The following is a 19,249-nucleotide window of genomic DNA, read 5'->3' as shown; positions in this document are numbered from 1 at the left end:
TGTAGAGTGGAGAATAAGGCTTAATTAAGGGAGTCCAGTTAAAAAAGCTTTTATTATAAACTTTTAAAAATAAGCATCAGCAGCACAATAATGCCAGGAGGTACTATCTGTAAGCGGAGCGCCGGTGGCGCCCGCACCCCATTGGCCCAGACAGCTCCGATGACCACTTCCGGTCCGCGACTTCCGGTGAATGGAACGCAGTTGGCGTTCAGGAAGTACAGAAGCGGCGCTCGTGGGTGTGCTTTCGCAGGGCGTCCTCCATTCTTCAGCTGCTGCTTCAGTAGGTACAGTATTTAAGGGGTGATGTTGGGGGGCTTTGTTGTCCTGAGGAAGCACTAGTCTGTATAGTGCGAAACGGCTGTTGACCATTCTTACATGCTTATCCCTCTCTCTCCTGGCATTATTGTGCTGCTGATGCTTATTTTTAAAAGTTTATAATAAAAGCTTTTTTAACTGGATGTGCCCAGCCGCTCTTGTCTACATGGTGACTGGCTTCGTGGAACTGGTATCTTTTTGGCTTTGAGCACTCTGGAGTGTCGCTCTGCAGTGGTCCTGTGCACCTCTCTCTCTATAGTGGCTGATCTGTCTCCTGATTTCTGAGGTAGCACGGACTCGCTTTGGCTTTGCCTGATTTGAGTGCATCTGAAAATGGCACAGTCTGCCTTAAAGGAGGGCCGCCGGGATGTGGAAATATTTCCTAAGGAGGACGATGATTTAACCTCCTGCTCCCAGGAATTGAGAGGCCTTGAAAATCGTTTATACAACGTGATGGAGAGAGAGGTGAGGAAATACTGGACGATTGTCACCTTAAAGAAATATAAGCATGTTAAGAGAGCTCCGAGAGGAGTTAGATTTTACAAACAACTCATACAAGCAAAGATACGCCCGTCTGCTAAAGAGAAATGTGATAACTTGTTTAAAAGATTCATCCTGGCTTTTCTTGACGTTGTGATTGAAGAAAACGAGATTGATTATGTTGAAATCACGGATGAGATTGCTAAAGTAAAATCGATTATCTCTGCAGTTTCAAGTGAGGAGCAACTTCAGGAAATTATAGAACGTATAGAGCAAAAGCTTGTCCCTATTCAAGACCAAGTAAAGAAAGATAAGAATGAAAAATTCATTAGAGACCGTTTAGACTATGAGCAGGACAAAGTTTTTGCATGGAGAAGTGGTTTCAGGAATGGCAATGAGGGCAATAATAAAAAAAGATATCAGAGACGCAGACGCCATTCAAGGAACAGGGGATCTTCCGACCCAGATACCTCGTTTGGTTCAGCAGGTGGTGCCCTAGCCTCTGGCAGAGATACCAATAGTTCATCAGAGGACGATGTCCCTTTGGGAGGAGGAAGATCAGGAGAGGCAAGTGGAAACAAAAAGGGCATTCTCAAACAGATCAGCTGGAACAAAGATCAACTGAGGAGATCGGAACGAAATCGGAAGAAATAAAAGTATACAATCTCTCTGGAGTTCCCCTTGATACCGCTTGTTTGTCTCTACTTGCTAAGGGCATGACATTCTGCCCTTCTGCCCCTTTTGACTCTATAAAATTTGAACAAGAGTTGTTTCTAAACTCTAGGAAGTTGACTCTTCATCGTTTTTTTCAGAACAACAAAAAATCTAAAACTCAGGCCACAACCCCCCCTAACCTCATCAGTGTGCCCCCCCTAATGGGTGATGGTTGGAATTACTGGGACACAGATGCTTTGAGGGATTTGTGTGAATTGACAGGCAAGTATGGTCCCAACATGGTTGATACTAATAGGCCTGTCCCTTTCCATATAGGTGGACGTTCTACTTTCAACCCTCCAGCCATACCTGGTGGTTCTGTGGAACTTTTTGTGAAGAGTGTTATGGAGGAATGTAAAGCATTGATATATCCGCCAACACCAAATAATCTGTCCATAGCAGAAACACAAGCTTTAAAATGGTTAAAAAATAATAAAGAGCTTACAATAAGGGAAGCAGATAAAGGTGGGGGGGTAGTGGTTTTGGCCACGAGGGATTATCAGGCCGAGTGCCTACGACAGCTTCAGGATAGGTCTACCTATACAAAGTTACCTTGTGACCCTACCCCTGCCTACAGTTTGGAGTTGAAAGACTTGCTTTTGAAAGCAGTAACCAATGGAACTCTGGACAGAACTTTTGCTAACAAATTGGTCCCGCAATACCCCAGGAATCCGGTGTGGTATACAATCCCGAAAATCCACAAGTCTGCAGATCATCCCCCTGGGAGGCCGATTGTTTCGGCAATTGGCTCCCTTACTGAGTCATTGTCCCAGTTTTTGGACTTTAAATTTAGACCCCTCCTGAGATCTTTGCCGACCTATGTGGGTGATACGGTAGAAGTACTGAACATCTTAAATGCATTTGAATGGCAATCCTCTTTTCATTTGGCGACAATTGATGTTGTGTCCTTGTACAGTAGAATATGTCATGGAGATGGTCTGCGGGCTGTAGCAGAATTTCTGCCAGCACTGCAGTATCCTGAGGAGGAGCAATGGTTTCTGTTGGCGGGTCTGGAGTTTGTCCTCACCAGGAATGCGTTCCTGTTTGACCGCCAGTGGTACCGTCAGGAGGTCGGCACGGCAATGGGGAGCCCGGTGGCCCCCACCTATGCCGGCCTCTTCATGGGCCACTGGGAGGCCAACCACGTCTTTGTTACGGGGAATGTGTTCCTGGGGTGGATCAAACTCTGGATCCGTTTCATAGATGACATCCTGGTGGTGTGGGATGGCGATCAGGCATCCTTTCAAGAATTTGTAGTTAAGATCAATGATAATGATGTGAACATGGCATTTACCTCCACCTGGGGTGAGGAGCAGATAGAGTTTCTAGACCTTAGCATTGATGTCAGTAGGGGGTCTTTGTTAACCAGGACTTTTAGAAAACCCACAGCAGTAAACTCTGTCTTATGGCCCATACTCACGAGGGACTTTTGTCGCCTCAACACGCGGCGCGCGCGTGTTGCGGCGACAGGTCGCCCGCGAGTATGGGCCGTCGCACACGCGCGCACCCCGAACTGTCGCCCGCCGCTCATGTCGCCATGCGATTGAAACTTTCAATCGCATGGCGACAGTCGCCGCTGCCCCCCCGCCGCAACTGTCGCTAGTCCGCGTGAGTACGCGGACTAGCGACAGCAACCTCCATGTAGGTACATGGAGCTTCCGGCGGGGGGAGGAGGAACGTCAGCGACAGCTTCCGCCTTGCCGCTGGTCCCTCTTCCGCGTGTGTACGCGGAGGGACCTGGCGAGAAGCTGTCGCCGGCCTGTCGCCCACACGCTCACGTGTGCTGGCGACAGGCCACATTTCTCGCCCGTGAGTATGGGCCATAACACTCCTCTAGCTATCATCCCCCATCTACAATTAGATCATTGCCCTTCAGTCAGTTCCTCCGTCTAAGGAGAAATGCTACAACTATGGAGGATTTTATAGATCAAGCCGAGCATTTGAGAGAAAGGTTACTCGCCAGAGGCTACAGCGATACAGTTATCGCTGAGGCCTTTCAGAAAGCTGCAAATAGAAACAAGAGGTCTCTATTGACGCCCAGGGTGAAAAAACAACAAAACAGATTTTTTATGCATTTTACATACTCACCCATGTTTGAAAAAATTAAAAAATCTATTAAAAACAATTGGTGGATTTTACAGGATGATCAGCTCCTAGCGGATAAGTGTCGGCAGGCCCCTTGCATCTCTTATAAAAAGGTATCAAACCTAAAAGATCAATTGAGTCATAGTGAGTTTATCAGTCAAAATACACAGAATTGGTTGAGCAGTAATAGACCTAAGGGTAATTATAGATGTAATTCATGCTCGTGCTGCAACTTTTTGATTACTGGAAAACAGTTTTTGAGGTTTGGAAAAGTGGTAAAATTTAGACAGTTCATTAATTGCAAAACCAAAGGATTAATATATGCATTGACTTGTTCCTGTCAATGTATCTATGTAGGCCTGACTACACGTATGATGCAGGATAGATACCAAGAGCATTGCAGATCCCTGGGCAACCCACGAGCTAAGGGTTGTCCGAGGGTTATGGAACACATGAACACTGTTCATGCAGGAGATTCCTCTCAGTTATGGTTCTTTGGTTTGGAAGTAGTGGAAAGGGACTCTAGAGGTGGAGACTGGGTAAAGAAACTACAACGTAGAGAACGTTTTTGGATATCCTTTTTTGAGGCTGTAGGTCCATTGGGGCTAAATGAACGTAATGATTTATCAGTATTTTTGTAAGCGATGTGTTTGTTTGTTATTTTAATCATGCTTTGCTCATATGTATTACTTGGATTTTATATCTAACTCTCTTCTTTTATCCCCCTTTCTGTGTTGTTTCAGGCTGCTTGTGGAGGGGAGGGGGCCGTGTGTGAGCAGACCTGCTAGTGGCATCGGACGTCTGGGTCAGGTATTTCTTTAATTGGCCCCTGCCCCGTTTGGTCGGTTTTTTACTGCCTCTTGGGTGAACTGGCCCCTTTAATTTAATTTAATTTTATGTAGGGGGTGGGATTTCAACCTTTTGATACTTTTCTCCGGTATCATTACCTCTACTGTTTCCCCCTGTGTTTTAGACAGATTCGCTGTCAGTCATATGTCTGGTGAGTTGCTAGGCACGCCGCCTTTCCCTGGCAACAGGGAGGCGGACTCTTGTCCAACTCCGTGCCCCCAGTATGTAACAATTGTGGAGGGGCGTGTTAGACGCCTGGTACAGGTCCTCTTAGGGGCGGGGTAAGCCAATGTGAGTGACAGGTACTATCTGTAAGCGGAGCGCCGGTGGCGCCCGCACCTCATTGGCCCAGACAGTTCCGATGACCACTTCCGGTCCGCGACTTCCGGTGAATGGAACGCAGTTGGCGTTCAGGAAGTACAGAAGCGGCGCTCGTGGGTGTGCTTTCGCAGGGCGTCCTCCATTCTTCAGCTGCTGCTTCAGTAGGTACAGTATTTAAGGGGTGATGTTGGGGGGCTTTGTTGTCCTGAGGAAGCACTAGTCTGTATAGTGCGAAACGGCTGTTGACCATTCTTACATGCTTATCCCTCTCTCTCCTGGCATTATTGTGCTGCTGATGCTTATTTTTAAAAGTTTATAATAAAAGCTTTTTTAACTGGATGTGCCCAGCCGCTCTTGTCTACATGGTGACTGGCTTCGTGGAACTGGTATCTTTTTGGCTTTGAGCACTCTGGAGTGTCGCTCTGCAGTGGTCCTGTGCACCTCTCTCTCTATAGAGGCTTAATTAAGGGATGGGGACAAACCTGAGGCTCTAAGATTACCATACTGAAAAGAATGATTGGCTGTGAGTGAGGACCCCCTCAGGTGTGTTTGCCTTTGGTGGCCGAGGATCGTGTCCAAGCATTGCTCTTCGGGTTTAGGTCTGCTGTAAGAAAATTACTGGCAACTGTTTCAACTCGGCAATTCCTCTCCCTCGCCGGGCCGAGTCCTGAAAAAAAGAATGTCATAAAAGCTGTGTTAATTTAGCCTTAAATCCCCTTTTCATGAACTTCATCTCAATAGCCGCAAACAGTGATTAAATAAGGCATTTATAATTAAGATTTAAGGGATTCCAGACGCCCTAAACCAGTTCCAGGCTGGGAAGAATGATCGCCATGGTGTGAGCTGGGCAGGACTCGGCCTTCTATTGTCCGACACTCTGTATGAGAGTAAATATCCCATTTAACCGGGGTGGGAGGGAGAGGCAAAGCAGCTACTTCTTTTCACTGTGATAAACTGCTGATAGAAGCGCCTGGTTTCTGTAATCCCCGGCCTTCTACCATCCCAATGCGAGATGTGAGCAGGAATATGATAAGCACATCAGTGATAGAGGCACTGGGACATGCCTGGAGCTCATCTGTGCTCTGCACTGCATACAATGCTCCTTCATAGCTTTGTCTTCTGAAATGTACCTCTCTCACAACCAACTGACATTCTTTATGTATGGATTTCCTGTTTTTGACTCCCACCATTTTGTTTTTAATTGAAGTGGAAAGGCCCATACTGCTAGTAAGCACTGTTGCTTGCGAATTTACGGCAAAGTAATTTTCGCATCGAAAATGACATTTCCGGTTGCGATTTTCGCAAAAATACATTGTATTTTCACAAGATGCTGGAAATTTGTGAAAAACTTGAAAAATCGTTTTTTTTACTGCAAAACCCCCCAAAAATTGAAGGCAAACCACACTAAAGCCGCATCTACACGCGCAGATGCGGCCGCGATGTTCCTTATCAATCGAGCCGCTGATGCGGCTCGATTGATAAGATCCGACAGGACGGATCTTGCTTCCGCCGATTCCCTTATCGATCCCCGCGACGGGACAATGGCAGGGAATAGAGCGGAACATAAGCAGCGCCGGCGGGGACGAGCGGGGAATCGAATGCGGCGTACGCGCGGCGAGCAGGGACGCGGCGGGCACGCGCGGGGATGCGGAAGAGGCGATCCGGCGGCTAATCGAGCCGCCGGATCGCAGCCTCATCTACCCACGTAGATGAGGCTTAAGGGCTTGATTCACTTAGACAAATAGCATGCCTTATCAGAGTTAACATGACTTATCAGAGTTGACACACCTTATTAGAGTTAACATGCCTTATCAGAGTAGCATAGCGAGTGCTACAAACTTATGCCTGCTAATTGGCAATGACGAGAGCTCCAGAGGGGGGTGGGGGGTGGGGGGGTGGGGGTTGAAAGGACGGTTAAGGTTAGCTGTGATTGGGGGGTGGGAAATTAAGGTTAGGCATGCGGGACGTTGGTTAAGGTTAGCTAGTGGCGTAGCTAAGGAGTTGTGGGCCCCGATGCAAGTTTTACAATGGGCCCCCCCCTCCCCCTCCCCAAGCACTCTATACATAACAATTGCTACGGCGCACCAAAACCTGCCAATGGCAACTACAGTGCCTGAGGTGCAAGAAGGGGATGGGGAATAGTTTGTTAATAATTGCCACTATTTAAAGTATCTATAGAAGTGTTTATTATGAGCACAGGACCAATAGAGATCTAATACTGTAGCTGAGGGAGGGTCCTTCGGGGCCCCTCTGGCCCAAGGGCCCCGATGCGGTGCGATGTGGTGGCTACCTGTGCATCTCCTTTTGCTGCTCTCCTGAGGATAGCCATGATGGGGGGGGGGGTAAGGTTAGGTATGCGGGAGGAAGGTTAAGGTTAGCCTTGTGGGGTGGAGGCTAAGTTGGCCTTGGAGGGGTGGTTAAGGTTAGCCTTGCGGGGTGGAGGCTATATTGGCCATGAAGGGGGGTGGTTAAGGTTAGCCATGATGTGGGGGGGGGTAGGGTTGGCATGCGGGAGGATGGTTAAGGTTAGCCTTGCGGGGTGGAGGCTAAGTTGGCCTTGGAGGGGTGGTTAAGGTTAGCCATGGAAGGAGGGGGGGGGGGGTTGAGGTTAGGCATTGGTAGTGGGAGAGTTCAGTGAGAGAATAGGGTTATGTTTAGCTATACTAAAATATCTGTATTTATTACTGATATTTGACTATTGTCATTTGCACTGTAGTAGAATTTAGGTAAATTTACTGATACCCCACTATCGGCTATTCTTAATGCCCACATCTTCAGGTGTCCATTTTTCATGTAGGCCCCTTCAGCATGAGTGTAAATAAAAGTCACGGACACCCCAGACCAAAAATGTGATGGGTCCTTCCAGTGCTTACATCCCCCCCCATGGCCAGGGTTCATATATAAAAAGTCCACCATGACTTGCTTCCCTCATAACAAGTCAAGTCTGGCCACAACACCTGCACTGGAGGGGTGCCTTATAATATCAGGTTGGGGCCCTCACAGCTTTAGGCCATTGTTCAGTTGTATGGAATGTTCCCCCTGAAGTCAGAATGCACAGAAACATTCACATCACTCTCCCCTATAAAGCAGCAGTTTCTCTAAACCTTCTGTCCCGCTTATGCGATGTCAACCAAACTTCAAATGCCAACAACTCACATCCCCACTGGATATGCCACCCATGCCCATACCCCACCTCCCCAAGGGCTATGCCACCCATACCCATACTCTACCTCCCCAAGGGCTATGCCACCCATACCCATACCCTACCTCCCCAAGGGCTATGCCACCCATACCCATACTCCACCTTCCCACTGGCTATACCACCCATGCCCATAGCCCACATCCCCACTGGCTATGCCGCCCATACCCCACCTTCCACTTGCTATACCACCCATGCCCATACCCCACCTCCCCACTGGCTATGCCACCCATACCTATACCTCACCTTCCCACTGGTTATGTCACCCATACCCATAGTCCACCTTCCCACTGGCTATACCACTAATGCCCATACCTCACCTCCCCACTGGCTATGCCACCCATACCCATACCCCACCTCCCCACTGGCTATGCCACCCATACCCATACCCCAACTTCCCACAGGCTATGTCACCCATACCCATACTCCACCTTCCCACTGGCTATACCACTAATGCCCATACCCCACCTCCCCACTGGATATGCCACCCATGCCCATACCCCACCTCCCCAAGGCTATGCCACCCATACCCATACTCCACCTTCCCACTGGCTATACCACTAATGCCCATACCCTAACCCCACCTCCCCACTGGCTATGCCACCCATACCCATACCCCAACTTCCCACTGGCTATGTCACCCATACCCATGCCCCACCTTACACTGGCTATACCACCCATTCCCATACCCCACCTCCCCACTGGATATGCCACCCATGCCCATACCCCACCTCCCCAAGGCTATGCCACCCATACCCATATGCCACCTTCCCACTGGCTATACCACTAATGCCCATACCCTAACCCCACCTCCCCACTGGCTATGCCACCCATACCCCAACTTCCCACTATGTCACCCATACCCATACCCCACCTTCCACTGGCTATACCACCCATTCCCATACCCCACCTTCCACTGGCTATACCACCCATTCCCATACCCCACCTTCCCACTGGCTATACCACCCATTCCCATACTCCACCTCCCCACTGGCTATGTCACCCATACCCCAACTTCCCACTGGCTATGCCACCCATACCCCACCTTCCACTGGCTATACCACCCATGCCCATACCCCACCTCCCCACTGGATATGCCACCCATGCCCATACCCCACCTCCCCAAGGCTATGCCACCCATGCCCATACCCCACCTCCCCAAGGCTATGCCACCCATACCGCGCCTTCCCACTGGCTATACCACTAATGCCCATACCGTATCCCCACCTTCCCACTGGCTATACCACCTATTCCCACAGTCCACCTCCCCACTGGCTATGCCACCCATACCCCACCTCCCCACTGGCTAAGCCACCCATACCCCACCTTCCCACTAGCTATACCGCCCATTCCCATAGTCCACCTCCCCACTGGCTATGTCACCCATACCCATACCCCAACTTCCCACTGGCTATGTCACCCATACCCCACCTTCCACTGGCTATACCACCCATGCCCAAAGCCCACCTCCCCACTGGCTATGCCACCCATACCCATACTCCCCCTTCCCACTGGCTATACCACCCATTCCAATACCCCACCTTCCCACTGGCTATGCCACCCCCTCCATAGATCCTTAAGGGACTGGATTTGAGTGACATGCCTGCCATTCTCCCCTCCTGCAGGAATGGTGAGTGGCAGCTCTGAAATATCTCTCCTTCCAGAAAATAGCCTATCTTGACCACAACTGGAATTAAAGATCTTGCGTAGCAGTGGTGGTCAACAGGGCCAGATTTAGATCAAATGGGACCCCAGAGTTTCTGTTGCATCCAATTTTTTTATGCTCGGGGCAGTGAGGTCAATGTGGCTTCAGGATGGGGCAAACGGTAGGTAAAGAGTGGGATAGGTAGAAGCTGTGCCAGTCAGAAAATGAGGGAAGCAAGGACACTTGTGGTGTGGTTTAGTGGGGGAACCCAGTCTTGTCAGTTCGGCCAAGGATGGAGTTTTGTGTGTAAACTCAACTTACAAGATGTAAATCCAGCTCTGCTTCTAACTATTGGGTCGGGACTAGCTCCACAAAACCCATACATAACAAAGTAGATTTGATAGTCTATTAGTTAGATTTAATTAGGCTTTGAAATCAGCCTGGTATTATTTTTGCTGTTATTGAACCATAATTGCATTGTCACTTTTTTTATCTGGTTACATTGGCATCTTTATGTTACATGACTATTAACTTGTAACTGTTTCTAAAAGTACAAAATGGCTTCTAGGCCTGACAGGACATTCCTGCATCCCAGCTGGACGTCACGAAACAAACAGCTCATTTGGGAGCAGGGCCCGTGTGATGTGGGTCCCGGTGGGTCTTCACAGCGCGGGATAAGGTCATGTGACGCAGGATGGAATTTCATCGGTCAAAGTCTTCATTTTTTGCCCATTAAGGTTTCTCTTTTGTCCTCTGCCAAATCTCCTCATGAGGTGTTAAGAAGTGACCAAAGGCTTTCTCTCCTCTGTATTCTCCGGATAATCCTATCTTTCTGGATGGTAAGCCGGCTTCTAAACTCAGCCAGGATAATGGGAAGTTCTGCGCAGAGGCTTTGTGACATATGCAGCGGGATTTTCATTCCTGTGGATTTGGGGATCACAGAGTTAATAAATGCAATATGACATGTCTCAGAGCGATGTCGGTGAAACAAAACAAAGATTAAAAACAAACAAAACATTTTTTAATAAAGATTTGCAAAGTATTAAAGTGGTTATAACAACAAAAATTGAAAAGGATAACAAAGTGTGACTCATGTATGAATAGTTCTGAGGAAAGAATGTTCTTGTTGCCCAAGGCAACCGCTTAGATCCCGTCTTACACTTTCACACAAGCACTATGATGCAGGTTGTGAGATTGTCATGAGTGATAGAAATAAAGGGGGGGGGGGGGGGATTTATCAAGACCAGTGCAACCAGTCAAAATTAGTGATGAGTGAAAGGCCGTTTAATTGCCGCATTAATTTTTCTTGAAAATGATGTAACATTTGACTTATAAGCGAAAATATCATTTAAAATCATTTTGTAATAAGTTTGTGATTTTTTTCAAATTGTTTGTGCTAAAATAAACTATTTTTGCGCTTTTCACAAATTTTTGTGACTTTTCCATACTGCAAAAATACAATGTATTTTTGCCAATATTTTCTCAAAATCGAAAATAGCATTTTAAATGCAAAAAATGACTGGGGAAAATTCCTTGTTTGAAACCTTATTGGATGTTTTGTGTAGCTCTTGTGTTTTTCTGTAATTATCATCATCATGGATTTACACTGATCAGCCACAGCATTAAACCCACCAGCCTAATATTATGTAGGACCTTTAGTGACATTAGAAACAGACTTATTGAGGCATGGACTCCTTAGGACCTTTGAAGAGGTTGCGCAGCATCTGGCACCAAGACGCTACCAGCAATTTTATTAAGTTATGTAAGTAGCCAGGTGGTGCCTCTATGGGTCCGATTTGTTTTTCCACCACATCCCACAGATGGCCAGTTGTATTTAGGTCTGGAGAATTTGAAGACCAAACTAAATGTGATTCATCACCAGGCCACCTTCTTCTGTTGCTGCACTGTAGGCACTGTAGAAGTTGGAATGGTCACTCAGACAGCTCTGCGACAATGTAGCTCCATATACTGCAAGTTGTGTTGCACGGTGTGTTCTGACACTTTCAACTCTTGGGTCTTGGCCACCATTGGGATTTTTTCAGAAATGTATTTTACAGTACCTTCCCCAGTGTGATCTGACCAAGAAGGGTAGCCTTTGCTTTGCCACACATACACATCATTAAACCTCGGGAGACCATAATCCTCTTGGTAGTTCACTGTTACTACTAGTTGTTCCACCTTGGACCATTTGTGGTAAGTCTTTCACCTCCCTGGCGGTGTGATTATTTCCAGATTTCAGGGTCTTTTCAGACCCTAAAATCAGGAAAAAAATCATGCCGCCAGAATGCCTGTAGCAGCCCCAGCTCTCACGCACCTCCCTTGGCTCCAGCGCTGCAATTTTCCCTCCGTCATCTGGATGGCGCTGTAACTCTGTAGTGAGATCACTGATGGCGATCTCACCAGAGTGATTCAGAGCCTTGGAGCACAGGAAGGAGAACGGCTACCGACGTCTGGATCCCCCGGGAGATGAGTAAAAACGCCTGCTGTGCACTATACTCTGCATAGAGCTCCCGGCGGCTAAACCGAGCATAACTCGTACACAAGTGCAACTTTCCCACCCAACTATTGTCCAAACTTGGTCTGTTGGATGATAGTTGGGCGTGTGTACACTTGAAAAATGACTAGACGAGTGACTGATGACAGGCAGTTTGCCGATCCAAACAACGGATCAACTCACATGACTGTTGGGCTGTTATCATACAGTTGGCCACATGTGCACAAGTTGTTTGGACTTGTTTTGTTTGCGGCCATATCGTGCAGTCCGTCATTCGCTTGTGTGTGCAGTATACAAATGGGTTGGTCGTTAAGTTTGTTGTTGCGCGGAAAATATGAGCTGTGCAGTCGGTCATGTTGGTCGTGTGCTTCTGTGGCACATGGGCACGAGCCTTAAAGGGAACCTAAACTGAGAAGGATATGGATTTTTCCTTTTAGAATAATACCAGTTGCCTGTCTCTCCTGCTGATCCTGTGTCTCTAATACTTTTAGCTACAGCCCCTCAACAAGCATGCAGATCAGGTTCTCTGACTGAAGTCAGACTGGATTAGCTGCATGCTTGTTTCAGGTGTGTAATTCAGCCACTACTGCAGCAGGACTGCCAGGCAACTGGTGTTGTTTAAAAGGAAACATTCATATCCTTCTCAGTTAAGGTTCCCTTTAAGAGGGACTTTCTTCAACTTCAACATATCATAAAAACCACAAAAGAAAATAAATTGGGTAAATACCTCTCGTAAGATTAATATTGTTTGTTCTGGATGTGTGTGGCCATCTTAACTTTGAAACTAATTTTAGGGCTGCTTCTGGACGTGTTTTCCATTTTTGTTTTATTTACTCTTAAGGTTTCAAAGTTGGGATGAGCCATTTATGAATGTGATGTAGTTTTCCGTGGTGTGATTGTGATGAGATTCAGATGTTTTGTCCGTCTGTAGCTGTAATTCAATATACTGTTAAACCAGGCTCCCCGCTAGAAGATAACAGGACTTTAAAATAAATACATGTAAATCTGGCTCATCTTCTTCTTTGTGTCATTCTCAAGTTGCGGCGCGTCTTAATTAAATAGATGAAATCCAGCCTGATCCATTATTCCCCCGGCCGGTGCCCTTGTGACACTGTACTCTGGTCACCCATATTGACATACCCCCCTGACAAAGGGGAGAGGGATCAATCACTTTCTCTGTTGGCCGACGTCCTTTCACCAGGAGGCCTGAAAGAAGCTTTGTGAGGATACATAAGGCAAAGAGTTCACTAAGACCTTCGTGTTATTCACACAACCATCACCCCACCATCTATGGTCACTTCTCTAGGACGCGTGATGATAGCAGAGAATGATACATTTTGTGCTAGATTCAAGCCTGCATGGCTCATCAACACTCATACTAATATAAGGATGCGGATACTGAACAAAGTGCATGTAACTCAGTAAAGCTTATTCCTTCCGAGGCATGCGGAGAGTGAAATATGAAGTGCTCACATATTTTCAATATACCTCCAAACTTTTGGAGCAAGGAAAAAGGGACACTAAACCCAGCCCCTGCCACACCACAAGCCATGCTCAAATTTCACAAGCCCCTATAACGCTCCCCTGCTGTCCAGTGGTTCCCCTGTTTCCACCCCAATAAAGCTTCCCTTGTGGGCAGCACGGTGGCGTAGTGGTTAGCGCTCTTGCCTTGCAAGCCCTGGGTCCCCGGTTCGAATCCCAGCCAGGTCAACATTTGCAAGGAATTTGTATGTTCTCCCTGTGTCTGCGTGGGTTTCCTTCGGGTCCTCCGGTTTCCTCCCACATCCCCAAAAACATACAGATAGGTTAATTGGCTTCCCCAAAAAATTGGCCCTAGACTACATACACTACGCTAAACATATGACTATGGTAGGGATTTGATTGTGAGCCCCTCTGAGGGACAGTTAGTGACAAGACTACAGCGCTGCGGAAGATGTCGACGCTATATAAATACTAAATAATAATAATAATAATTGTGGCTAGTGATCCCCCCTCCCATAAAGCTTCCCCGGTGTCTAGTGACACCCCCCCCCCTCCCCCATAACACACACCTTCATAAAGCTTCCCTGGTTCTTTAATGGTTTCCCCCTCCCTGCCCCCAATCAAAATTCCCTGGTGGTATAGTGGTCCCCCCCTTCATGTGCACTGGGATACAGGGAGGTCTGCATGGGATACATACCTCCCAACCCAGGAAAATGTGGGATGGATGGGAGGTACGCTTACAAAGCTCATCCTAAATGGCTGTTTGCTGCTGAAGTGTAGCCTAAGATCTTGGTGCCACACCCATGCCTCCAGGCCATACCCCTCCCTTCCCCAGGGTGCAGTTTCAGTGTTTGCCATAGGCACTGCTTTCTCTAGACACGCGCCACAGCCTAAACATATATTCTCAGTATTATAATAATTATTTAAAAGCAGGCAGTCGCTTCAACAATTCTTCATTTACTACATGAATCCCGCCAGATGAATAGCACAGCTTGTGCACAAACTCCCAGACTTTGTGTCTTCTCTCTCTCTACTTTCCTCCGTTTTGATGAGAAGTAAGAGGGGGTCTTTGTACTGCCAAAGCAGAAGCAGATTTTGGGGACAGGGTGCCACTTCATCATCATGATCAGGTTAAGTACTGAAGCTAGAAGCTGCAGCAAGGAAAAGTATCCAAAGATGTATTTCTGAATGAAATGGTGGGCAGTCAGACTCCTGAGAAACAAACATGAAATGTGAAATGTGAAAGCTACAGGGGGTGATATGTAGATCCTTATCTGACTGACACCAAGGCTAGAAATTGGCACAAACAGCGTGATATCTGGGTCTGCTTCCAAGGGAGGGAAAATTCATGGAGAGATTTCTATTTATTTCTCAACCGTAATGTATCTCGGTTTCACAAAAATCAAAAGTGTGACTAACCAGTTTTAAACTCAGAAAAATCAATGAAGGTTTTAAAGGACAACTGAAGTGAGAGTGATATGGAGGCTGCCATATTCCTTTTACACAATACCAGCTGCCTGGCAGACCTGCTGATCTGTCATGCCTTATTAAGTGTCTGAATCGCACACACCTGAAACCAGCATGCAGCAAAGCCAGTCAAATTTAAGTTATAAATATAAAAATTAAACAAAAAAATCCCTCTGGGGTATACTTACCTTGGGAGGGGGAAGCCTCTGGATCCTAATGAGGCTTACTCCGTCCTCCTCCGCCTCTCCGTTCAAGTGCCAGGGTCCCCAAAGTGCGGCGAGGTAAATATTTATCTACCGCAATCCTGTTTATATCGCTCGCCGCCGATGCGCCGCTACCCGCCGCGTAACAGGGCCCCCCCCCCCGATACCCCGTGCGCAGCCTGGCCTATCAGCGCCAGGCAGTGCTAAGGGGGTGGATCAGGACTCCCTCAGACGTGGATGACGTCATCCTGATCGTTGCCGTGGTGACGGGGGAAGCCAAACAGGAAATCCCGTTCTGAACGGGATTTCCTGTTTGCTCTGATCACCGGAGGCTAGGCTAGCTACATGATTTAAAAAATAAATAAATAAAAAAAAATGTGCTGCACCGCCCCCCTGGCCGTTCTAATAGAACACCAGGGTGGTTAAAGAAAACCTGAAACGTAAAGTTATAAAAGTTTTATACATACCTGAGGCTTCCTCCAGCCGGGTCAGTGAAAAATGGCGCCCAGCACCGATAGATAAAAATGGCGCCCCATTCACTTACATTATCAAACAATATTTATCATTTTAAAAGGTTAAAAATAGTGCCGACCGTTTTAAAACTTTTTTTTTTTGGTCCTGCCTGAACGATATTTATGGTTTTAAGCCCTTGCTTTGCTGCCCTTAGGAAAATGTCTGCCCGCCGACTTAAACGTTTAATAGCAAAGCCCCCTTAAAAGCTAAAAACACCAAATTTGCAGGGAATGTTAAGAAGAAAATTGTGAACAAGAGGGAATTTTGTTTTTTCAAAAAGACCTTATACTTTTTGAGAAAATCGATTTTAAAAGTTCAAAGTAAAAAAGTATCCATTTAAATCGCCTAATGACATTTCTGCGGGAAACAATTCCCGCCGACTTTAGCAGTTAATAGCAAAGTCCCCTTAAATCCTAGCAACATGTAATTTTCAGGATATGTTAAAAAGATACTGGGAAACAATATTTTAAAAAAAAAATCAACTTTTTATTTTGTGTGGGAAATTTTTTGAAAGAAATGACGTGGGGTCCCCCCTCCCGAGCCTCTGTAACCCCTTGTCCTCCATGCAGGTTGGGATAGCCAGAATGCGGAGCCCCGGCTGACTGGGGCTTTGCACCCTGAGCTATACCAGCCCGCATGGTCCATGGTATGGGGAGGCTCCGGGGGGGGAGGGGCGGCCAAGTCTCCCCCTCCCCCCCCTGGAGCCCTTGTCCAATCCATGGACAAGGGGCTCTTCCCCGCCTCCCTTGCCCCAGGTGGAGGCGGGGGCGTCGACTCCCTGGGGGGGGGGGTTCAAGGTGGCATCTGGGAGTCCCCTTTAAGAAGGAGACCCCCAGATGCCCATTGCCCTCCCAGGAGAAATGAGTATAGAGGTACAAAGTACCCCTTACCCATTTCCACAAAGGGTTAAATGAAATAAAAACGCAACAACGAGAAAAGTCCTTTAATGTTCTAAATTATCCAGAAATACTTACCTGTACCTTTAAGAAAAAAATCCCATGTCAATTAGGTCCCACGACAGTAGCCTCCATCTTGCGACCTTCTGTTACATGTTAATTGAAGATCTCCGCCGCCCCGACGCCACACATGCCGCCCCCGCCGCACTGCTCTCAGCTATACTTAGTATAGCTTAGAGCAAAAAGCATCTTTAAAATGTGGCTCCAATGGCCCCAATGATAAGGAACCAATGGGGAGCCTTGGAGCCAAATTTTAAAGATGCTTTTTGCTTAGCTATACTTAGTATAGCTGAGAGTGCGTCTATACAGACGCATTACCGCTAGCTCCCGCTGCCCTCCTTGTCTCCCCCCACCTGTCACCCTCACCCATGTTTGCAAGAGCTGTACTTTGTTAAAAAATCAGGCAAAAAATGAATTGCACTGATGGAAAAAGAGCACTGTGATTTACATGTTATTTGTGGTGCTGTTGCGTTTGGCAAAACGTTAGCGATACGCTTTTCTAAAGCCCTCTCTGCTACAGTCTGTTCTGGATAGCAATTGCAAAAGTAGGCGTAATCTGTGTAAACAAAAAAAAAAAAAACACCTCTGCCGCGAATGTCCAATGACGCCTTGGCCAGTGATTAGCCTGGCGTATTGGTTTGGCCGAGTACCCCTCCCGCCTCATGACACACCTCACATGCCTCTCTGTCGTCTCCCCAACCCCCCCTCCCCCCCGCCATGCAGCCAGCCAATCATTATCCGGTTTCAGTCCACGGTGAGTGGCTGGCTGCACGGCTTTTGCTGACTTACCAGGAAGTGGTGAGATGTGGCGATCACCAGGAGCCCGCCGCCCCCTCCCCCCAACTCAGATTAACAAGAGTAAAACATTTACAAACTTATACTTATATGTTGATTGGCCTCCTTGAAACTGGTCCTAAACTATGCTACGGACATTAGATGGCGAGCTTGTTTGTGAGACAATCGGCGACATGAACTGCTCAATGTACTTTCTTATGTCTTGCAGAAAATGAGGAAGTGTTATCCTACTAATATAAATGGGAACGTTCGGATGTTTGGATGTTTGTTACTCAAAAACGGCTGATCGGATTTGAATGAAATTTGGCACACACATAGTACATTACCTGGAATAAAGTATAGGATACTTTTTATTCCCATAACCAAAAAGGGGGCGGAGACAAATACAAATTTTACTGGGAAAATGTAAACAGCAGCCATTCTTACACTGTTAATGGTAGGGTTCTCAAACTTTGCACAGTTGGTCGCTGGGTGACTGGGATTAATATTCAGAAAGGTGGGTGGAGTCTATAACAGCCAATCAAAGTTAACCTAGTGATTTTCAAGGGGAATATTTGCATTGCTGCCATTCTTGCACTGTTAATGGCACAAGCCTCAAACCTGGTACAGTTGATCATTGGGTGACTAGGGTTCAATTTCAGAAAGGGGGTGGAGACACAAACAGCCAATTAGATTTGTTTCATTCCAATGCAAAATTATTGATGCCAAACACCGCAAAGCTCACAAACTTGGTAATTGAGTATTTGATTAATTGTGCGTTAGGGTTAGAAAAGTGGGCACAGCCAACACCAGCCAAATACATAAGCGGGCAACGCCGGGTCATAAGACAAATACAAATTTTACTGGGAAAATGTAAACAACAGCCATTCTTACACTGTTAATGTCAGGGTTCTCAAACTTTGCACAGTTGGTTACTGGGTGACTGGGGTTAATATTCAGAAAAGTGGGTGGAGCCTACAAAAGGCAATCAAAAATTACCTATTGATTTTTCAAGGGAATATTTCATTGCTGCCATTCTTGCACTGTTAATGGCACAAGCCTCAAACCTGGTACAGTTGATCATTGGGTGACTGGGGTTTAAATTTATAAAAGGGGGTGGAGCCACAAACAGCCAATATGATTTGTTTCATTTTAATGCAGGTTATTAATGCCAAAGCATTACATACAAACAGACAAATGATAAGCGCTCAAGGATGCACCTGAATTGTAAGCCATCAGAGGCAATGCAGAGCCCCCTAGGGCTGAATACATGCCTTGAATGCAAAACAGATGCATGTAAAAAAAATAAATAATTGCTGCCATTCTTGCACTGTTAATCACCTGCACCTGGTACAGTTGGCCATTGGGTGATTGGGGTTCAAATTCAGAAAAGGGGTGGAGCCACATCCAATCAGATTAATTTTATTTCATTGCAAATTATTGATGCAAAAGACCGCAAAGCTCACATACTTGGTCATTAAGTAATTGTGTGTTAGGGTTAGGAAAAGTGGGCAGAGCCAACACTAGTCAAATACATACCTGGGCAACGCCGGGCGTCCAGCTAGTGTGGAATAAAAATATAGTGCTGCATGTATTGTATCAAATGCAGAGATGTAGCTATGGAAGGGGTGGGAGGGGAGATATGAGAGGGCACTCAGCACAGCCACCGCACCCCTCCCCCTCCGTTTCTCTCCCTCCTTCCTCTGCAGCAAGCCCAGCATCTTTTCATTGGTAACAGAGGCGTCATGTGCC

The sequence above is a fragment of the Hyperolius riggenbachi genome, chromosome 1 (assembly GCF_040937935.1).
Source record: "Hyperolius riggenbachi isolate aHypRig1 chromosome 1, aHypRig1.pri, whole genome shotgun sequence".
Taxonomy (NCBI): domain Eukaryota; kingdom Metazoa; phylum Chordata; class Amphibia; order Anura; family Hyperoliidae; genus Hyperolius; species Hyperolius riggenbachi.
Note: the sequence above shows the minus strand (reverse complement) of the source record.